The sequence below is a fragment of the Lissotriton helveticus genome, chromosome 6 (assembly GCF_964261635.1).
Source record: "Lissotriton helveticus chromosome 6, aLisHel1.1, whole genome shotgun sequence".
In the NCBI taxonomy this organism is placed as follows: Eukaryota; Metazoa; Chordata; class Amphibia; order Caudata; family Salamandridae; genus Lissotriton; species Lissotriton helveticus.
Genome location: NC_136067.1, coordinates 1619882084 through 1619905509, shown reverse-complemented (window position 1 = coordinate 1619905509; position 23426 = coordinate 1619882084). Strand labels below are relative to the sequence as shown.

At 45.8% G+C, this 23426-nt stretch overlaps 1 protein-coding gene across 1 annotated transcript in view; it reads right to left on the bottom strand.

Annotated features, from left to right (window-relative positions):
- Positions 1-23066, bottom strand: part of SERTAD2 (SERTA domain containing 2) — a 198339-nt gene extending 175273 nt beyond the window's left edge. The window contains exon 1 of the mRNA XM_078649417.1: positions 22809-23066. The gene's annotated coding sequence lies outside the window, so the exon portion shown is untranslated. The remainder of the gene's footprint in view (positions 1-22808) is intronic.
- Positions 23067-23426: the final 360 nt, after the last annotated feature.

Below are 23426 nucleotides of genomic sequence, written 5' to 3'. Positions count from 1 at the left end.
ATTTAGGGCTGGGGTGGGGCTAGTTTTCTGGGATAGGGGTGTCGGGTGTCGTTTTCAGGGTTGGGTGTGTCAGGGGTAGTTTCCTAGGCTGGAGGGATCAGGGGTAGTTTTCAAAGCTGGGGAGTCAGGGGCACTTTTCAGGGCTGGGGGGGTCGGAGTAGTGTTTAGGGCTGGGGAGAGTCGGGAAGATTTTTTAATTAGGGGTTAGGGTATTAGGCCTCAGGGCAGGGGGAGGGGAATGGGTAGTCAGGGTAATTTTAAGGGCTTAGGGGAGGGCGAGGCAGTTTTAAGGGCTGGGTCAGGTTTAGAGGGTTTTAGGTCTCAGGGCCAGTGTGGGAAGTTTTTATCTTAGAGCGGTGGCGAGTGTGGCTCGTGGCCTTAGCCACGCATACCATTCATGCCTTTACCACAAAATTACATGGTAAAGGCATACGTGGTAAAGGAATGCGTGGTTAAGACCGCATTGTTTAGGCATGCATGGTTAAGGAATTTGTGGTTCAGACATACAAGCAAAAGTGAGTTTTACCAGGCAGGAACTATGCAAATACCCAAGGAGTAAACATAAACCTTCACCTGCAAAAGACACACAAAGTAGCATGACTTTACATTGAATAGAATACTACCAACAAATTATAACAAGCACAAACATTAGGCAAAAGCTGAGGCGAGAGACACTCCATGAATCTTCGTAGCTTAATACGTGTAACAATTATGAAAAGTACATATTATGCAATATACTATTGAGCTGTCGCGTGTGTGAAGATGGCTAGCTGCACATGGTTATGCCTCTAGTACAAAAGACACAAGACACCACTCAACAGCTAGAGAGACTTTTGCATCACACAGACACTGTGTTCTTTGCGCTGGGGATGTTGCCATTGCTGCAAAACGTTTAACATAATGCAGCTCTAAATGTGTGAGAATCCATAAGGACCTCAGCTGCTTTTGAAGAAGCACTGCAGTGCAATAACCTAAGTTAATCTGCTGTTTGTCTTGCATTTCATCAGAGTAAAAAAACAGCAGATACTAGCTACTTTTTCAGAAAAGTGCCCAAAAAGTGTTTGGTTGGCAACCCACGAGGGAATTCTTCCCAAAAATGACAGAAGCAGATAGTTGTTGCCTTGTCAATGACACTGTGCAGCTTGGGTTGCCCCCTATCCAGTATTGTACTGATATGGCTGGTATCTTCAGGTCATGGCCGGTATAAACATTTTAAAAAAAAGAAAAGGTCTGTACTTTTTCCTCATTTGAAATATGAGTCTATAGCAGAAAACCAAGAAGAGATGTCGTAAAAGTATATTAAAGCTGGCTAACCTACTCCGAAATGAGTCTTAAAACAAAAAAATACAGAATAACCACGATAAACCAATAATAAAGACTTTTTAACACATTCTACACTGGAACCAACCCCTGGCCCTTATAGATTCTCATAACATGAACAACAGGCTTGTCAACCTCATGTAAAGTTAGACGTTACATACTACCGAAACCCGGACTCATTTGCAATTGCATCCACTGAACTTAAATCTGTGTCCCATTTGATAGGTTGTCTAAGGACAACAATTTGTCCAATATCAACATCCGCTCGAAAGTCATTCTACAATTAATTTGAAGCACCATGTAAGAATTGCATTTGAAAATTAGTAAGTTATCAATTATTGTTTCAGTTGAAATTATTTGTGGATCTGTTGTTTTTACGGAAACGTTGCCAGTATGGTTAGTATTTATTTTTTAGGTCTCTGAAGCATACTGCTTTAGCTACTGTAGGGCAGGTCTATTCCTTCCAATACATAAGAAATACTAGAGTGGGCTTTGTGGCAGCCCCTTGCTCGCGATTGGGTGGATTTGCGGTCTACTATATTGTCTGCTTTTGATTCAATGGCTTTCCTTTCTATTCTTGTGTTGGTCCCACCTAGGAGCATTTCAGTTTCACAATGTTCATATTGGATGAAGTGTTTCCTTCCAGGTCATATTAGACTTTTTTATTATTATTATTTGTTTTGTTCAGTCCAAGGGAGCACTTGTGCTTCTTTGTTCTCGCCCCCGTTTCCTCTTTAGGTATAGAAAATTATTCAGCCATTTATAGCCGACACATATTGGCTTTGCCAGTGCTTGTTTTCTTTATTTTCAACCATGGTTGTGGTTCTGCAATAGTATCGGACTTTATGGAACTTTTCTTTGAAAAGAAAAAAAAAGTTGGATGTCTTTGCAAACAACAAAGCAAATATGTAAAACTGGATTGTTTTCTTGACATGAATAATCAGTCACCAAAATATATGTTCACCCAAGTTCAGCTTGTGGGAGCTAAAATACAATGTGGCTGGACACGGAAAATGTTTCTTCTCAGAATCAAGAGTTTGTAGACTTTTTGTATCCACAAGTTCCACTTATGCCTGGGGCAATCTTCAAGAAAGGCCCATTTTCTACAGTTGTAGATTTAGGGGTTGTAACTTGAATAGGAGTTTAGGGGATTTTTGGATGTTGGGGAAATTATGTAATTATTTGAAAGACCCACAAAGGTTCGAGTTTGTAGATATTCATACACATTTTGAATGCCATTTCTTACCCAAGAAATACATGCAAAGATATTTGTAACAAATTTGCGATAAGTATGTTTCCAGGAAAGAAAAAAAAGACGCAAACGTCCCTTATTTCGTTGGTTTTATAATTAAGGAGTTTCCAAATAGGAGTGTTTTCGAGAAAGACCTGCCAAGTTGTCATCCTGCAGCTACAAAGCCAAAGTGGAGACTTGCTAATGTTTTGGTGCTGGGTCCACCAAGTTGGCCGGGACCAATCTGAAAAGGCATCTTATGCCTACACACAGGTAACAAATGTTGTAGGAGAAGCGTATTTACTGCACAATTGCCATCAGAGTGGCAGGCTAATTAATTGCCTGGAGCAACAAGTGGACCTGCATGCTATGTTGCAGAAGTGTATGGTGGTGTATGTATGGCCTATGTTGGAACAGTTGGGCAAGGTTCCCGAGATCTTGACGCATCCACAGCTGAAAGTGCCACATAAAAAATAAAAATTAAATTAAAAAAACACCCTCTTTCTGAGCCCACGCCATCAAGCAGTGCAACTCTGACACCCCCCAGAAAAGGAAACTAGAAAAACATCTAGCTTTTCAGAAAGCCATACAAACTTGGCTCTTTGGCGCCTTAAGTGTTACCCAAGTACCCTCGAAGAAAAACACCCACCAACCACAAAACTTGTGAACATAAATGAAAAACAAAAGACACAAAAACTCAGCAACTTTCAGCACAACCATGGATACTTTTACAAAAGATCTTATGTTGACAACTTCATAGACCTATCTGAGTTGCAAAGCTACTTCTTGGAGAAACCCTTGGAAAAAATATCGAAACAGAGGAATCAGATATCCGACGTGTTCCTTAATTTTACATACGGAACAGAGTTTCTTTCAGTCTGCGGATCCTACGCTCCTTTTAGGGCTAGTTATATGCAGTTCTGATTCTTATGCATGCTTGCATACAAAAAACAAAATGCTAACTTTTGGAACGCAACCATAAAATGAGCGGTACACACAGCTGCATAAAGAAGGAAATTCCATCTTTGATAACACCGAGAGAATACACTGTTCCTGGCCCTGTGCCCACTGCCAGCCAGCCTCAGTTTAAAATGGACCTTGCCCTCCGCCTCTTTCTTTACTGCAGTAAGTGATCTTTGGACTTGGCAACCAAGAGGTTGAGGTTTCTGGCACACACTCTTTTTTTCGCCAATTAGCTGTGACAACCAAGTAAGACTCCTCCTTTTACAGGCTTTCAAGAAAGCACAACTCTGAAAATGAGAAGCACACCTAAAATAAAGCAATCAAAAACACCGTCATTTAAACCTTAGGCATTTTGGACAAAACCCCAGTAGCGCTACAGTGCAGAAGCCGGATGAGTAAAAATATAGATATGTTGGAACGGGAGGAAATATTTCCTGCACAACCTAATTGCTGAAACTCCAGGATGAGTTATTTAATGGATGCAGTAAATACTTTTTACTGCAACTTTGTGGAACACAATTAGTAAATACAGCAAGAACCCTAGTCAACCACACTGAATTCTACATGCATTGGCATACAGGCTAACCACCTGCTTCAACCAGTTACCATACAATATAATGTGTTCGAGTTTACCCACACATTTTCCATGTGATACAATTTAGCAAGTTTGACCTGATAATCTCTGTAAGGGGGAGTACTGTTGAGTACCGTGTTTACAGCAGAACTAGGACCTCAGATAACAAATAACAAGGCAAACGTTGGGGTACACACCAGAGTTTTTGTGGTACAGTTCTTAACGCCTCAAATTAGCTTACACACAAGAGGAAAGGAGGGAAGCTCCCCCCCCCCCCCCAAGATTTTAAAAGTAAAATACGTATGTTTTAGATGTTTTGTGTAGTGGCTGTTATTATACTTTGAATAGGTATTGGCTAGTTATGTTGTATGTGCTGTAATCGAGTGGCTATTTTGTGATGACCAAGTTTAGTTTTGCGTGCATTTATGAACATAAAAAAAACAGACCAGAATTGTGTACTTGAAACAGCGTATCTTACTCCGTGCAACAGATTCTAACACTGAGTGGGGAAATGTTAGCACCAAACAGAAGTACACATCTGGAACAAGATGGCTTATCCGTTGGGCGCTCGCCGCTGACAAGTGCGGTTTTCGGAGGGTTAGGACTTTGGTTGTCGACAAGGCTCACTCAGCCTGCCATCCTTTGGAGGTCAGCATATTAACTGCTAGTAAATTGGATAACAGCAACACCGGTTATTTATAGCACTTAGGCACAGCAGAACTGCAGCATGAAGTGCTATATAAAAAAACTAATTATTATAATTATTGGGCTCCAGCCGAAACTATGGCGAGCCTAATGAGCTACTGGACAAACAAGTTCCCAAGCGTACAGAATGCAACACGTTACGTGCAAAGCAATAACGTTATATAAATAAATACGTATAATGTAAAAAAAAAAACACACCCTAAGACCCGTCTCAACGTCACAAGACAACGTTTGAGTGTAAGCTACACGATCGTGCAAGCACTGCTGTTTGCAACACCCCTTACCAAAGAAAACGTGCTCGATTAAAGTCACGCCAACATGAAACAGAATGCATTCCGTACATCCAGTGTGCACTCCTTTTAACAACAGATTTGTATGCACACGTTCTTAATGAAGTCTAAAGTAGCTGTTTCTCCCGGCGTTGTTAATATTGACTGGGTTTAGAAAACGTACCCTATAAAAAGTTGTCTTGCTGTGTAAATACACAGGTGATACAACCCAACGCGATGCTCCTACTTTCAACCGCCATGAAGGATGAATGCGCAGTTGTGGACCTGTTACCGACTGAGCTACCGCGGCAGCTTCCGGCTACTAAAGACATTTCTAACACAGTGTCGCACCCGGGCGTGCTGTGTATGTTATTTATTTCTTTTTTTAAAGTCAAACCTGTCAATTAAAACAATAGCATGTGTTAGGCCTCCGTTATTACCACTAATTATAGAAAGTGCCAGCCTGAATCTCGTGGGGCGCCTGTCTGGACAACACAGAGGTGCCCTGGGATGCGCGCTCTGGGGTTCTCGTCTGGCACCGACGCCGCGAGGCCCGGGCCCCCAGGGGGGCCACTAATACAGGCTGGAGCGGCCAGATCTGCGCCAAGGCGTAAAACTGGCCCCAAGGCCACGACGAGGGGATTGCCTACTGTCAGGGTAATGACTGCTCAACACACACCGCTGTTCAGACACCAGAATCCGTCTAACATTATAACATCCAAACAGAGGAGAGGGGCGTAACGCAGGCTCCTGTAGCCCTGCGGCGGTGGGGGGCTCAGTGGGCCCCCTAAGCCTTCAAGGGGGCATTGTTTAGTGACTGTGCAATACGGGACCTCGGGGCTCCCTCATCACATTCTGCAAGGGTGCCCCATCATTTTGCGATACACCACTGTATTGTACTGCAGTATTCTATAAGGCAGAGGAGCATCACCCCACTAAAATAACAAGAAGTTATCATTTTATGTGTCTTTGCGACTCCGGGCGGGGCGGAACTGTCTTGCAGCAGCCGGGAAGAAGACGGAGGAGAGGTGGAGGCGGCAAAGCAGGTACGTTTATGTTTTTAATTTTTTTTTATCCCGCCTCACCACCCCCGTTCAGAGGCAGCCACCACTGGCTTACTACCCCTATATGGGGCGCAGAAGCGCATGTGCTTAAGGCCAAGTACACTAAGCACATGGAACACAATTCAGAGGTAAAGCATGGGTACAAGGTTGCCTCAATTCAAACAAAAAGCAAGAAACGATAAGCCAGGGTTCCCACAAGCACCAGGCCAGGATGCCTCTGTGCTGCATGGATTTCAAGTGTGTGGAGCGAAAGAAGCGCTCACATCCACTATGCAGGAGAGGTGGGCTTGTCAACCAGTTTAATGCTAAAATTCACTCTGGTTTTCAGAGCGACCAACAAATATGCATCTTGGCCAGGGCCATCTTAGCGCATGGCACGCTGGGAAGATGCCCGGGAGTCTCACGGGCAAAGGGCTCCATGCTAATCTATGCACAGACCAGAATTTTACCAGGGGCAGCTCACCCGCAGTGTGTTTGTGTAGGCCACTGATATGTACTAACAGCCATGCCCATGTACAGGATTTTATTAGCAGCCCTACAGTCTCCTCTGAAATTCATTAGCAGTCATTTTGTCTCTTGTGCATTCACAGTGGATCTCCGAAAACAACATTTTACTGCCTGCTGGGCTCACAAGGGCACACTACCAGAATACGAAGTTTAAATATTCTACTGTAAAATTATTATATCCAGAATACAGAACACAACAATATCTTGAAAGTAGGTATACAAGGTAAATAGAGCTTTGCTATTCTTAATTCCACATCTCCAGATCTTAATGATATCTGTATCATCAAGGTACTTAGATGCGGACTTAAGAATAGTTCAGGTTCCAGAATTTATATAGCGCACTACTCACCCAGAGGGTCTCAAGGCGCTTGGGGAAGGGGTTCATTATTTATCGAATAACCAGGTTTTAAGTTCTTTTCTGAAGGAGATGTGGTTCTGTGTAAGGCGGAGGTGGGTGGGGAGTGAGTTCCAGGTCTTGGCCGCCAAGTAGGAGAAGGATCTACCTCCCATGGTGGATCTTTGGATGCGCGGGATTGCGGCGAGGCCTTGATCGGAGGATCTTAATTGGCGGGTGGGTGTGTAGAAGGATAGTCGAGTGTTAAGGCATTCGGGCCCTAGCTTGTAGAGGGCCTTGTGTGCGTGGGTGAGAAGACGGAATGTTATTCTCTTGTTGACGGGGAGCCAGTGGAGGTCTTTCAGGTGGCCGGTAATGTGATTTTGGCGAGGGATGTCCAAAATGAGTCTCGCTGATGCGTTTTGGATACGTTGGAGTTTTTTCAGTAATTTGGCTGTAATTCCGGCATAGAGGGTGTTTCCGTAGTCCAGTCGACTCGTGACTAGTGCGTGGGTGACAGTTTTTCTTGTCTCGGAGGGGATCCAATGGAAGATTTTTTGAGCATACGAAGTACGTTGAAGCAGGAGGATGAGACGGCGTTGACTTGTCTGGTCATTGAGAGTGAAGAGTCTAGGATGAAGCCCAGGTTGCGTGCGTGATCTGTGGGTGTAAATGTAATGTAATGTGCTGGATTTGTAAAGCGCACAGCTGCCCGTGAGCGTCCCGGCGCTTGCTTAGGGAACCCGTCCTGGTATTCCCCTGTGAGAAACCCCGGCAGGGTGTCCACAAGGTGAAAGCCAGGCATCCCGCCACGAGGGGCCGTAGTGGAGATTAAGCAAGCTATTGCCCAGAGTCGCAGAGTGTGACCCCATGAGTTGAGTAGGCACCAGAGCGAGAATTGTCGAGTCCGTGGAATTTTTGAGCCCGAGACCCGCCGAGGCGGGGAATCGAACCCTGGTCCACGGTCGTATCTCAGCTTCCGGGTCTGCCGCCTCTAACCACTGAGCCGCACTTCTCCTGGTGTGGGTGCTGTGACCAGAGCTGAAGGCCACCAAGAGTCGTCCCAGGCAGAGGGGGATGATCCTAGGATGAGCACCTCCGTTTTGTCTGAGTTAAGTTTTAGGCGGCTGGTTTTCATCCATTCGGCAACTTCTTTCTTACCTTCGTGAAGATTGGTTTTGGCAGAGTTAGGGTCTTTGGTGAGGGAAAGGATCAGCTGGGTATCGTCAGCGTAGGAGATGATGTTAAGGTTGTGTTGACGTGCGATGGATGCGAGTGGACTCATGTTAACGTTAAAGAGGGTTGGACTGAGTGATGAACCTTGAGGTACACCGCAAATGACTTCGGTAGCCTCTGATTTGAATGGGGGAAGTCGTACTCTCTGGGTTCTTCCGGTGAGGAAGGAGACGATCCAGTCCAACGCTTTTCCTTGTATTCCGATATTGTTGAGGCGTTGTATGAGGGTGCTGTGACAGACTGTGTCGAAGGCGGCGGAGAGGTCGAGTAGAATGAGGGCCACTGTTTCTCCGTTGTCCAGTAGTGTTCGGATGTCGTCTGTGGCTGCGATGAGGGCGGTTTCGGTGCTGTGTTTGGATCGAAAGCCGTTCTGTGAGGGATCGAGGGAGTTGTCTTCGAGGAAGGTGGCGAGTTGGCTATTGACAGCTTTCTCGATTACTTTTGCCGGGAAAGGGAGAAGGGATATTGGGCGGTAGTTTTTGAGTTCGGAGGGGTCTGCTGTGGGTTTCTTCAGGAGGGCGCTGACTTCGGCATGTTTCCAGCTTTCTGGGAAGGTAGCAGAGATGAAGGAGCAGTTGATAATATCACGGAGGTGGGGTGCGATGATGGAGTGTGCTTTGTTGAAGATGTAGTGGGGACATGGGTCGGTGGGCGAGCCAGAGTGGATGGACTTCATAAGGCGGATGGTGTCTTCGGTGGTGATTGGGTTCCAGGCGTTGAGATTGTTGGAGGGCGGTATAGGTTCTGAGGGGGGTGGGTAGGATTGTTCGTTGGTATTGTTTTCGAAGCTGTTATGTATGTCGGCAATTTTGTTGTAGAAGAAGGAGGATAACGAGTCGCAGAGGTCTTGGGAGGGGGTGATGTCGTTGGAGGCTGCGGTGGGGTTGGTGAATTCTTTGACGATATTGAAGAGTTCCTTGCTGTTATGGGCATTGTTGTCGAGTCGATTCTTGAAAGCTGATTTCTTGGTGGATCGAATCAGCTGGTGGTGTTTGCGGGTGGCTGCCTTGAAGGTGGTCATGTTGTCGGTGGTTGGGTTTTTTCTCCATGTTTTCTCTAGAGTACGGCAAAGTTTCTTGGATTTTTTAAGGTCATCGTTGAACCAGGGGGCCTTTTTGCTGTCTTGTTTGGTGTGATGGTTTTTCAAGGGTGCTAATTCGTCAGCGCTGTGAGTGATCCATTGTTTGAATTTGATGGCAGCTTGGTTAGGGTCAGAAGAGAGGGCGGTGGGTTTTGGTTGAGCGATGTGAGGAGTTGGTCGGTGGTGATTTTGTTCCATTTTCTTCGGGGAATAGGTTGTGGGCGGTTGTGGGTCGAGGTGGTTTTGTAGCTGAAGTGAACACAACTGTGGTCCGTCCAATGGAGAGCTGTGGTGCGATCGAAGGAGATGTGTTTGCTGGAAGTGAAGATTGGGTCTAGCGTATGTCCGGCTATGTGGGTGGGGGTGTCCACAAGTTGTTTGAGTCCGAGATTGGCTAGGTTATCCAGTAGGGTGGTGGTGTTGTTGTCGTTATTCTTTTCCATGTGGAAGTTGAGGTCTCCTAGTAGGATGTAGTTCACGGAGGCGAGGGCATGTGGACTGATGAAGTCAGTGATGTCCTCGCTGAATTGTTTACGTGTTCCTGGAGGCCTGTAGATGAGGGTGCCTCATAGTGTGGTTTTGGGGTCAGTGTGGACCTGGAAGTGGAGGTGTTCGGCGGTGGAAAGGTTAGCGTCGGAGCTAGTCGTGATTTTGACGGTGTTTTTATGGACGATGGCGATGCCTCCTCCTGTTTGGACGGGGCGGTCTTTACGGATGATCTTGTAATTGTCCGGGAAGGCTATGGCGATGTCGGGTGTTGATGATGCATTCATCCATGTTTCAGTGAGGAAGGCGATGCCTGGTGATAAAACGTCAAGTAGATCCCAGAGTTCGGTGGCGTGTCTGTGGACCGAGCGGGTGTTCAGTAGGATGCACTTCAGGTGGTTAGGGTCGGACCTGTGTTTGGGGTTAGTGGTTGTGGTAAGGGTCTTGACGCTGGTGAATTTGCAGGAGTGGCATGCGAAGGGCCCATGAGTACGTCCAGGGGCAGCTTCGAAGCATTGGGGAGCACGTCCGGGGTTAAGGGCTAGGAGGGTGGCTGCATCATACTTGATGCGGCCAGAGTGGGGTTTGCGGGGGCCAGGGGGTCTGGCGCTAGGCGCGGTCCAGGCGCGGACGGGCGTAAACGGGCTTACCTTTGAGTGGAGGGGGGCGGAGCGTGGGAGGGTCAGCTGGGAGGCGGGAGCGGGGAGGAGACACGGGGAACAAACCAGGTAAACAAACCAACAAAATGGCAGTGGGGTATCTGAAAACAAAGCAGGGGCACAGTCGCCGATTACTAGTACACTGTTCAAAGCAAAGCGCTATAAATACAACACAATGCAGGGCCAATGAGCAGCGGAAATTAAATAAATAAGTTACAACGATACCAGGCGCTACGATATCGTCGAAGCGCTCGGGTTGGTGATTTTAGCAGCAAAGCGTCTCGGGACAGGCAGGGAGCGAGGGGGAGCGACCTCCGACGAGCAGGTCCAGACGGTCAGAATGGTACTATACACCTTAACAATGACTATATTTTCAGGTTACGTACTAGATGTGGAGTTAAAAAAAATGTACATTTATACTTATGATCGCAGAATCATGGTAATCCTAGTATTCTACAATCAATATTTTTGCATCACAATATTTTTGTTATTGATAGTCAGACCTCCAAGTGTCCAGATGGCCTACTTGGAGTAGTAATCCAAAGTAATTACATAGTGTGACACGAAATTGTTAAACAAATTACATCCAACATTAAAATAGGCAAATCCCTTCAAACCAGAATCACAAGAAGGAAAACAAAAATCTATAATTGTATTTTGTGGGAAGTTAACAAGAAAAACAGTACATTGTGTTAACACCGAATTGTGCTGCACCACTTACAGGCCACCAGAAAGGTGGAAGAAACATCACATTTTCTTTTAATTTTATCAAGGTGTGGCAGACGTGGCACTGTGTTTACTTGAACATTGGCCAGAGCTTTGATATGTAACCATTGATGCCAAACAGCAGGTGCTCTTCTGAAAACAATGATTGTGGTCGCACTATCTGCTTGTGCTTTGGTCTGGGGTATGTATGATCATTGGTTAGGGGCTGTTTGGGATGGTATTTAGATTCTAATAGAGAGTATTTATTTTCTACTGAACATGTGACTGGATGGTTTTAATTCCCAGGTCTTTACTTTCCCCCATCATTTGCGTATTTTTCTGCCAGTCAGGTTTAAGCAAGCAACAATCATTTTTAGGTGTAGCCTGCACAAAGAAATCTATTGTGTTAAAACTGGGGGTCTCTAGTTGGCAGAGGTAAGTATCACTGTCAAAATAGGGACCCTTGCTTCTAGTCAGGGTAAGGAGGATACACTCTTTAGATAACCCCTGCTCACCCCCTTGGTAGCTTGGCACGAGCAGTCAGGCTTATCAAAGGCAATGTGCTAAGTATTTGTACCAACACTCACAGTAACACTGTTAAAACACCACAAACTGACCCCACAACAGTTTAGAAAAATAACGGTATTTAATCTAAACTACACAAGACCAAAACGACAAAAATCCAACATACACAGTTCAAGAATATAGTTTCAAATGAGTTCTTAAGGTTGCGTTAAAATAATCCACAGCTGCGTCATGTTTTAGCCAACAGTACTTTTAGATGCAACAAAAGTTCCAAGTGAAAGCTGTAGCGGTGAAAAGCAAGCGATGCGTCACTCCTGAGACCCTGGGGAGGCGATGCGACAACCCCACGGAACATAGCGAGCGTGTTGCGATGACTCCGGTCTGTATGGGGAGTGATAAGATACCTTGCGTGGATTCCGGTGCACAGGTTTCGGTGGAAGCGGCTCGCAAAAGGTACGATGTGACGATTTTCGGGGCGGCAACGGTCTCCGGTGCGGCGGCGATGCGTGGCTCAGCGTCGATCTTACCCTCTCACGGCTCCTCGATGAGATGGCTCTGCGACGACTCTCGCAGCGACGTGATGCGGTCCGCAAGCAAGCGGTGCGCCGATCTCACCCAGTGACGACAGGCTCTGCGACGATACTCTCAGCGATGGTAATCTTCCCACACCGGACTGGTGCGTCCCGCAAGCGAAGGATGCGACGACTCTGGCAGCGGCAACAGGCGCTGCGACGATCTCTGCCTTCGCGGCGGCGGGAATTTCCTCGCACTGACGGGGATGCGCTCCGCAAGCGAGCGATGCGATAAAACTGGCAGAAAGTCCTTAAAATCTTGGTTTCCAGCTTCCCAACACAGGTACAACTTCCCGAGGCACCACAACTGGCCCAAACACTCTGAGAAGGATAGAACTCTCTCAGTAGAGTTCAGGGAAGCTGGGGTTCTTTCTTTCCTGGGACTTCTTAACAGGGAGCCAGCTCTTCTTTAGGCCCTTGGAGATTCCTTCAAGCAAGGGGACACAGCACAAAGCAAAGCCCTTCCCCTCTCCTGGGCAGCAAAGCAACTGCAGGTCAGCCCAGCAAAGCAACAGCAGGACAGTCTTCCAGCTTTCTCCTTGGCAGAGGTTCCTTCTTGATTCCAGGATGATCTAATTTTCTGTAGTCTGGGGTCCTGTACTTATACCCCAAAAAGTCTGTGTTCCCTTTGTGCAGGAGGGCTCTGAGCCCGGTCTGAACCAGTTCTGGGTGTTCCTTGAGCACTTTGTTTTCCTGGCTTTTCCTTTCAGAGTGCAGAGCAGAAACATCAGACGCCCCACAGGAGGTGGAGCCAGCATTGTGGAGGGAAAGCACAGCCCTGGAGCAGTTTGTTGACCTGATTCCTTCTCTCCTTTCACAAGGCAGAGACATCAGACGCACCACAGGGGGTGGAGCCAGCACTGTGGGGGGCAGGCACAGTCTTATTCAGGTCCCAGGTGCAACTCCTCCCTCCCATCTAGATGCAGATCTCTCTATTCAGCACTGGGCGGACTCATTCTGTCTCCTGGAATCCCCCAGCCCTGTCACTCACAAACCAGACAGTCAATTCACAAACAGCCAAAGTCACACCGAAAGGTCAGACAAGAAAGCAGCCACTTTGGAAAAGTGCCACTTTCAAACACAGGATTTAAAAAACATCTTTCCTAAAAGATGTGTTATTAAATTCTGAGTTCAGGGATACCAGACTTTAAATTTCTATCTTGCTCCTATGGGAAGATATGCAGGTAAACATTATACACAGCATTCCCCCATTACAGCCTATGGGCAAGATAGCCTTTCAATAGTGAAAAATGAAAATGGCTGTAATTCACTACCAGAGCATGTCACCCACACTAGTACATGCTCTACCTTTCACATACACTGCACCCTGCCCAGGGGGTACCTAGGGCCTTCCATAGGGGTGTCCAATGTGTACAGAAAGAGAAGGGTTGGGCCTGGCCAGTGTGGACACTGGTAAGGTCAGCATGGCAGTTAGCAACTGCACACAGGCACTGCGGTGGCAGACCTGAGACACCATTTTAGGGCTACTCCTGTGGGTGGCACAACAAGTGCTGCAGGCCCTCTAGTAGCATTTGAATCAACAGCCCTGGCACACTCAATGCACCTTACTAGGGACTTCCTGGTAAAACAAATATGCCAATTGTGGATAACCAATCACAATAACAATTTACACTGAGAGCATATGCACTTTAGCACTGCTCAGCAGTGGTAAAGTGCCCAGAGTCCTATTGCCAACAACCACGGGTCAGGAAAAATAAAGGAGGAAGAAGCAAAAAGTTTGGGGATAACCCTGCAAAAAGGGCCATTTCCAACACATTGTTTTTAATATAAACTTAAAAGGGACTTGCATCTGGCCTCCTCTCTGGATCTAGTGCGTGTCACTTACCTTTCCTCCATTTCTATGGGCTGTAGCATATTTTCCTGCATTTACCAATGCTTGTTCTTTGCCTGCTTCTCTTAACATTTTTCTGCCACTGAAATACTGTTAACATCCAATTTGGTCCAACTAAATTTCCATAAAGGTTTGCCATTTACTCTTGCAAAATATTTATTCAACAATTTATCACCCGGCAAGATTAAGTGATTTGCATAGAATCACAGGGTATTGCGCGGTGCTGCCGAGAATTGTACTGGAATCCCCAGTTCTTGAGTCAGCAGCTCTGACCCCTGTGCCACATCCCCTCCACTCCAGTGTTATCTGTCAGGGAGCGCTTTCCTTCTCCCGGAAAAATAATTAATGAAAACAGCTCTTTATTCATTTCATAGGCAAAGCAGATGCATTACAAATGCTTGTTTAACATGGCGAGCCAGAGTGGTTCACCTCACAATATTTTGTCAATAAATAACACCTAAAAACAAAATATAATTAAACACCACCACATACTCAAAGCAATATGGTTACGATGCTCGTTGTCGTATGTGTCAAAGTGAAAAAGGTAATTTGATATGTATCCTAATCTGGAAGATATTACGTTTGTAATTACATCTGTTTCATTAAGAGTGAGGGAATGAGCATTGCATTTGGTGTTCGAGTTATGGTTTGCATGGCTGTAGTAGGGAGTTATGGATTATGGTCCTAACCATAGCTGGTCAATTTCTGTGGTAACGTTATTAAATTGATTATCTGTAGGTGTATGCAAATCGACAAACGCAAGGTGCAAAAGGATTCGTCATTTTTAATGTTACCCACTCGACAGTTTATGTAATACATTAACAGGAGTGCTCAACCATAAGGCAACAATAACAAAAAAACAAAAAGTCTGACAATTTAGCCAGGTACCCAATCACTCTCTCGTGGCTCCATTTATGCCCACACCATGGCTACCTTAAGCGACAATAAGGCCACCATCCATCCATGCGGCTTCTGCACCAACTCAGCGCCAGGTCAGAGGCCTTTTCTACATCAGGTTTACCTGTTTCCATATGCGCCCTAAAATGTGTTCATATGAACAATAAGAAACTGAAGAACTCATGGAAACATCAGCGAGACCTTAACACGATTCCCATAACCCTTAAATTGTAATAGGTTCAGGATTCTGTAGTCACTGAAGTATTAAGTAAAATGTGAAATGTAGGACTTTGCTTTCTGACCAGGTGGAGTTGAATTGTGTTATTTTTGTAGAACGACAGACCAAATAGACAGTCAGTTTGGACCCAAAAACCTCACAGAGAGCACTTTGAATGCACTGGTGTTCAGGTACAGTGTGTGTAAAGTTAAGGAGGCCCTGGGACAGAGGTGGGTGAGCATTGTTGACCAGACTAAACCTTAAGGATGCTTCTTACGATCCGAGGTAACGTGACAAGCATGCAGCGAATATCAGCTGCAGAAACGTGTATTTGCAAAGCACACTTCCATCCAATTCCTAGGTCTTTTGGCAATAAAATAATAAGAGGTGTAAAGTTACCCAACTCGAGCCTAGGAAGGATGATAGGTTGAATGAACCTGACACGATTCGAACCGGTGACCATGAGGTCCACCACAGATACCCCAAGGCGATGCACAACCCCTTTGGCCACCAATCGGGCACATAAATACAGCAGCACAACTAATGTTATTATAGCTTTAAATTCACAGATGCTAAAGGTGTGCATTTAACAACTCTTGCGCTTTTTAATTACGTAGATTTGTTTTAAATGGTTTAGGCAATGTTTACCATTTCACTTATTTTAGTTTTACGTCAGTGTATTGGTATCATGTTTGATCCACATGCCTCACTTGCTGAATAGCAGCGTGAGTCATGGACACAAAACAGTTAATGAGAGTGGCTACTGGGAAACAGGTGCATGCAACTCACTGGGTCAGTGTTGGAGCTCTACATTTCTGAGCATGACACACTTCCTGCTGCATGGAAGCTGGTGACAGTCACGAGTGCTTGCAGACTGGGGCAATACACACGAAAGAACCAAACCAGAAGCGTTTTCTGTGTTATGTGTGGATAAAGGAATATTTGTTTGATACCAAGTTCTTGCTTACAAAAATGAATGTACCAGCACCTACCCTCTTTAATGGAGGTAAACGCTACCCGTATATTTATTCTTCAATATCCAAAGTCCATGCTACGGAGACAGTTTTTTGCGTTTTGTGATAAAATATTTGGAAGTCTTAAAAACACTCTGGATGTGCGTTAGGACTTGTAGTATCAATTTGGAATCCTGGGGACTTCCTGCATGACCTGACTCAGTGTAGACTGGAAGTCCAACTGTCCAAGATGGCAGCTTTCGGTTAGAATTACGTTTTATGGTAGATACAAAATCTCAAACAAAACACTACGGTAGGGGGGGACCTAGGGGAAATTTACAGACCTAGCTCTGGGTACAATCCCCAACAAGCACATCAACAACAAAAGGTACCAGAGGGTCTCAAGGAATATGCCCAAAAGAAACAGAGAACCAACCTTTCCCAGCAGACCAAAGGGATACAACACAGAGAATTCTCAACAGGATGAGGAAAGTACCCATCAGTCACCATACGGATCCGCCCTTCATCATTTGGGATTTTATCCGTACCACCCGTCTGAGAAGCTCGGAGCTTCTGGTACCTTTTGTTGTTGAGATACAAAATCTCACCTGGGTGTGATTTAAAAATAAAACAAAAAAAACACAAAGAACAGCCATAAGCAATCCACATGTATAGAGACCGAAGGCACCACACAAATGTGGGGTAGAAAGCCCTTTTTAGTGTCCCATTTGCTGAATGGCAGTGTGTAGTATCTTGTTTATGTAATTATCCTGTTACTTTCTCCCTAGCTGCTCAGCTAGTGTGAAGGTGCTACTTGGAATGTTGGTCTGATGGACATGCATGGAATGTTTGGCTGCCTGTGAGGTGAAGTGTGACAGTTGGAGTACGTGCTGAGCAGCAGGCAGGCTGCTCCTGGTGGGGCTGCTCTACATGAACTTAATAAGCTGCAACTAAGATTAAATAAACATACTTAAAATACATGTCGACTACTGGACTTCATCATTACACAGTGCACGCATCCTAGTTCTCGCTCACTAAAATATCGACCCTTACAATTCATCTGACACTTTGAAGAAGCCTTAAAGCTAGCTATAGAGAATGGGGTTGTTTCAAGTCAAATGTTTTGCACACTGGAGAAAACAGCCTGGAGGACTCATTCCATGCAATTAAACGGCCCAAGAGACTTCATCCTCAAAATCTTTAATGTGAATAAAAATCAGCGAATTTTTAAAAACTAAAATCAGTCAGTGCAAATTGACCGTCAAGAAGAAGCTTTATCTTGAGACTTTCAAAATATGCAAAATCGTATGCGCCACAAGAGCGCCCAAATATTACAACAAGCAGTTTTTACAGCGATAACTATAAAATAGTGCCTCGACTGACCTGTTCTGCGCAGAACACTTACCTAAATAAGAACTTGACCATTGTTTATCTACATCAATGAGTTTTGTACCACGTAAGAAGGGAGCGGCCCGCAGAGGCATTGCAAACAGCGTGCCTTTGAGGGAAACATCTCTCAACTGCATAATCTTACCGAAACTATATACGACTGATACCTTAACTATATGAATGGCTACCGACCCGACAGATCGCTTACCCCCTATTATTATGAAAATGTGCCCAAACATTCAGCCACCTATCAAATGGACCCCGGGAGTTGGAGACTCGACAAAGGTAACAACCATGTTTTTTTAATTAACTTTGCGGGGAAATTTAGCAGGGCGGTATAGAAAACCATCCTGGTACCACAAAAATATTCTCATTCCCATACCCAAAAAGCGGTGTCCTCATCTCCTCAGAAAGATATCTTCATCTCCTTGGAGTGTTATCCTCATCCTCACAGCCTCAGAGAGGTATCCTCACAGCCTCAGAGAGGTATCCTCACAGCCTCAGAGAGGTATCCTCACAGCCTCAGAGAGGTATCTTTATCTCCTTGGAGTGTTATCTTCATCCTCCTACCCTCACAGAGGTGTCTTCATGCCATCACAGAGGTATTTTCGTCCGATTTCTGACAGAAAGCCCTGCTCAAGAAGGAAGGTTTCAGGTTGAGATTAGATCTTTTCCCTACCACAGAGGCCAAAGGCATGCACGGCTAGGCCTCCCAAGTCAGCAAACTAAGTGCTCATGTTTAATGAATACCCTGTACTAGCCTGAACCCCCATGGTTTCATCATTCTGCCCTCTTTTGTGACCCGTGTCATCTTCTGATCGATGGTGTTTGGACTATTGATTCCATTCTGCTATAAGTGCCTAGGCGGGTATGAAACGTGTGCTACCTGTAATTTAGTTAATACATCAGACCTCTACTAGAGACCAATCAACAAGCAATTTGGGGTATTCGTTATTTTATAAGAATTGGTAAGCACTGTAAGCGTGTACTGAAACAACTGTTTCAGACGTACCAGGAATTCTATCTGTTAAAAGTGACCATGCGAGGTAGAGGGTTTTAAGCAATTAACTGTGATGAAATGCATCCATTGGTATGTACTGGACTTCGGTATTTAAAAAACAAACAGATTAATGTATCCCTTGCTGATCTATTCATGTATTTCTTGAAATGTTGGGTCTTCTGTATCCGTTATAAAGAAGGCATGTACAATGTGACCTCCAGTGCTGGCACACCTTGTATGCAAATTACCTCCCACCTAACATTATGCGAAAAACATTGATTTCTGATGGAAGCAAGGGGGTACCTTCAAAACATCAATACAATTTCCGTGATACCACATGAAACGTTATCCACATAACCCAGATACAATTAAATTTCGGATTTAAACAAATGCTTATAAAGTCCAGACGCTACCAAAAGGAACCCTAAGGGTTAATCGGTTTTCAACAGCCTATGAAAAAAATCTGAAAAGTGTCCCCAAACCCTGGCACTTAGGTCACAACTCAATCTTCTATCCTTGCAGATACCCCCAAAACACTAATTTCTAGCCCGCAAAACGAGCTCTTCCACAGTCTCCATGTTCACTCCAAGATGATCTTTGCCTTTGGATATCCACCTTGGTTGGGTGTAACTGCGCCACACATTACCAACATAGCCTACAGCTGACAAGATAGAACATTGATATGAATGTGCACAGCGGAGATTAGTTTGTCAAATGCAGGTTAAAGGCTCTACTTCCAATAGGACCCTCATGGCGTTCCAACTTTTCAAGATGGATCAAATATGTACAAATGGGAAGCGTAGTAATGCCAGCAGATCTGGAATCTGTGAATACCATTTGGACCTGCCTGCAGAAATTACTACTGTGGAAACAAAGTATGACATATTTTACAAAATTGCAAATTTAGAGTTAGGGGTCGGAATATGGCAGCACCAAAAGGAGGGTTAGGAAGTGCTGGTGGGAACCTAAAGAACTCCCACAAAATTGTACCTTTGTAGCTGTTCACAAACCTTTCCAGAGCTATTTGTCACATCCAATGTGCTCTTCTATAGACCATGACAAATAAAGCAGGTTAAAGTGTGCAAATTACGTGTGAAAAGAAGCTAACACACATTCTATGATATGGCCTGGAGGAAGGGATTGCATCATATAGAAAAAAAATTCCATGTGAAGGAAAAAAATGTACATTGCATCTTAACTTGAATTGTACAATGATAAAATTCACTAGGTAAGGCCTAAACACACATCTGTGGTTTTAGCAGATTTTGGTTCTATAGATCAAAGATTTTTGTGAATGCTTAAAAAGTGGTAACTAAGAAAATTTGGGGCATAACCTGCAATTCCTAAAAGGGCTACTTTGTGAATCAGCCATGCAGTCAGTTTTCAAATGTTTTATCAGGCTATTTTCATTATACTGTTGTGCACCGACAAAACTGATGACTCCTTACAGCATATATCATATATGTACACCATGCAAACAGCACCCACTAGGACCCTTTTCCATACATGTTTGGATTCCGTTTTTTGCCACGTCCTTTTCTGGACCACACAAGTTCGTAAAATCGTACAGACTAGAATTATTCAATAGTTTTCAAACCACTATACATTCTAGCAAAACCCATCAATATGGCTTCTTGCAGTAAAAGAAAGGGTATACCTCTTATCCTTAAAATACTACTCACATTAAAAGCCTTGTGTACTTATTATAGTGGCTCCGTCATGCCACAAATCACCCCAGGAAGCATTTGTGAGTTTGGACATTTGGAGAAGGCCAGGGCATCTCTTTGGACTGGTTTCTTTGGCCATGTGCAAAATGACCTGAATAAGGCAATATCTTGCCCAAGTCCTGAAAGCCACCAAACCACTTATGGGAGAGCCCTTGCTCTTCTGTTCATATACACTCTGGCATGTATAACTAGCAGAGGTCAAACAATAAAGAGAGCTACCAGTCTGATTCTTGGGTGGCGTTCATAAGGAGTCTGCGTTATTTCTTCTGCTGCACTAACTTGTGAAAATTTGAAGGCAGCTTTGGGACACTCTAGACTAGAGCAAGCAAATGTTCTGGCGTGAATTTGGAGATTCACACGCGAGTTTAGGTCCAGGTGCAAAGGGCTGCATGGTGCACTTATTAAATAAATGTAACACTCCTTGACAACTCAAAGCAATGATACACGCGTTCTCCAAGAGTTTTTTCCTCCAATGTTCCTAATTTGGGCCTTAGTAGTGCCTAAATACCTTTCTGGGAGTGTGAATGTTTATGCTGTGTCACGGGCAAGGTGATCTCTAGCTGGGATGTTCTGTACATCTTGTAACTTCACATTAGTACGTCCAAGAATGATTAATAACCTTGATGAACCATCTCGGACATAGATGTAACACAAAAGCCAAATCGTGCCCTTTTGCACTGTATTTATAACGCACGTATTACCCATTACTTTATGTTCGACAATGACAACAGCCTTTAATGTTGTGGGTGCATGCCCTACACTACACAAGACGCTTCAATCTGATGTGGAATCTTGGTAGCCAAGTGGCATAGGTTAAAGCCTAAAAGTTTTGTTGGCCTGCTGTGCAGTGGATACACTTCACTTATAAGGAACAGTATTATTGGTGGTGACTCGTATCAAGTTGACATTTTAGTTGTAGAAGTATTTGTACAGCTAAAAACTGAGCTCTATGTCCCTAGGAAAAATTGGCTATATGTCCCAAATAGGTGAATTTAGTGGAAATTACTAAGAATCGGTTACAAATGTATTTGACTGGATGCAGTTGTGTGTGCATACACAGATAAATATATACGTACATCTATACAGATGTCGAAATAAACTATTTAACCTCTGCATTGTACTAATAAATGTATGAATTAGAGTTTTTTGGCACACTGATACAAATAACATGATTGAGCCACGTGTATCTTCACTAGCGTAAGCACCACTGGAATAAAGTTCCAGCTGCAGCTTCAGGTCTTGCCAGTGGTGTCATTAACGTTTTATCGTGTTTAACAGTGTCTTATAGGTGCATGTGATGAGGTCCACTTATTTCTGGGTTAGTCAAATAAGAAGGTTCAGCCATATAAAAGATCACACCCAAAACATGCACTGACGAATGATGAGGTTTACTTTCAGTAAAGCCCACGCAGCATTCCATTCTTCCGAGGCGGATGCAGTAGTGCCTTTAAATTACACCATATCACTTTTTATTAACAAGGATTAGAAATGACAGAAGAGTGGCATCAAGCAGTATATAAAACACAAGTTATTTTACTATGCCATAGTTGGTTCGAATAGAAACTGAATGTAACTGGTCAACTGGAATTTCTACCAGGAAACAACTTCCATTTCTTAACACACTGACGCCGATGCCTGTCGCCTCCGTGCTCAGCTAAGAACAGCCCTGTACACTTTTCTCCAGAGTAGGGCAGTATGGGCTAGACACTATCCTGAGAATTGGGTAGGAGCGGGAATCCCCCGGTGCCGGGCCCGTCCTCGCCTTCAGCACCAGACAGCCGGCCAGTGTGGAGACCGTTCTGGGAGATGGACACGGACAGGATGCTACCTCCGACGGCCTCCTACCAGACAGGGCGCCACCGTGGCCAGAGCAGGGGGCTCTCATTGTGCAGTCTGAGGGGGGTAGTCTTCCACTGCACGCTGCCCCATGGCCCTGAGTGACAATACACACCTGCTAAGGGGGAAAGGAGGCTGCACGCAGCCAGCTACATAAAATTAAAAAAAAACACACAGCAGCCGCACCGCCTCGGACACTCGTGACGGCTTCCCTACTCACTTGATTTATTGCGGGCTGAGCAGACCGCAGTACCTTCTGTATCGCGCTATTCGGCAAAGAAAAAAGTCATGGTGATAGAGCGAGGCACAGCCGCTGGCGCCCGAGGGTTTCCCTTTAAACTGAAGTTTCCCAGAAGCGGACTAACTCGGCCCCTTTGATAGCGTCCTGCAGCAGAGGGGGCGATTCTACATAAAAGAGGGCCAAGTTGGGGCGATTCTGCCAAAGTCCCCAATCCAACCTGCAACACCCCGACCGATCAACCCCACTGGATCGACTGAGTTATCGCAATATAATGAGTTATCGCAATATAACGGGTCATCTTCCTGGGTCGGTGTATCTCCACAGCTCGCCGGATCGCGATCCCTGCTGCAGACAGACAGGTCAGGCAGCACAGGAGCGCACAGACATAAAACATGTTGACATCTCCCCCCAGCCCTCCCTCCACGCGAGTTTCTGTCATATCAAGGGATGGCGAGCCGAACTTACCGCATGCAGCCTGCACCTGAGCGCTAGCGCATGGGGCCGGACTGACGGACGGGCGGCCCCTCACGCCTCGGGCGGCGGCAGCAGCTCCATGGGACTCGGGGGCCGCTGCCCGCCGGCTGCCGCTCAAGCCTCCCCGGCGCCGCTGGGCAGGGCTGCGCGCAGCATCTTACAATGGAGGAGGAGAGCAGCAGGAGGCGGAGCGGGGGGCGGCGGCGGCCTGCGGCGAGCAGCGCGCCCCGCACTTGCCATGAACAGAATGACGCCCAGGCAGCAGCTCCGCTCTGCCCCCGGGCGGGAGGGCGGGCGCCCCGCGTCAAAGGCCCTCCCTGTTTCTTTTTCCCAGTGTCTGTTCCTCCCTCCCCCTCGCAGCCACCGCCGCCGCCTCCTCCTGCTCCTGCTCCTTGCTGCTGCCGGCCTGTCCCCCTGCCCCCGCCCCTCGCGCAGTGCAAGCCGCAGCTCCAGCGGAGGCTGGTGCACGGGCAGCCCCGGCCCCTCCGCCAAGGAGCCGCCGCCGCTGACAGATGGCGGCCGCAGGGACCTCCCCGCTCCCTGGGCGCGCGCGGCCCCGGGCTCACATATCACTTGACTCCTCTCCCAGGAGGTCGGATATGCTAATGC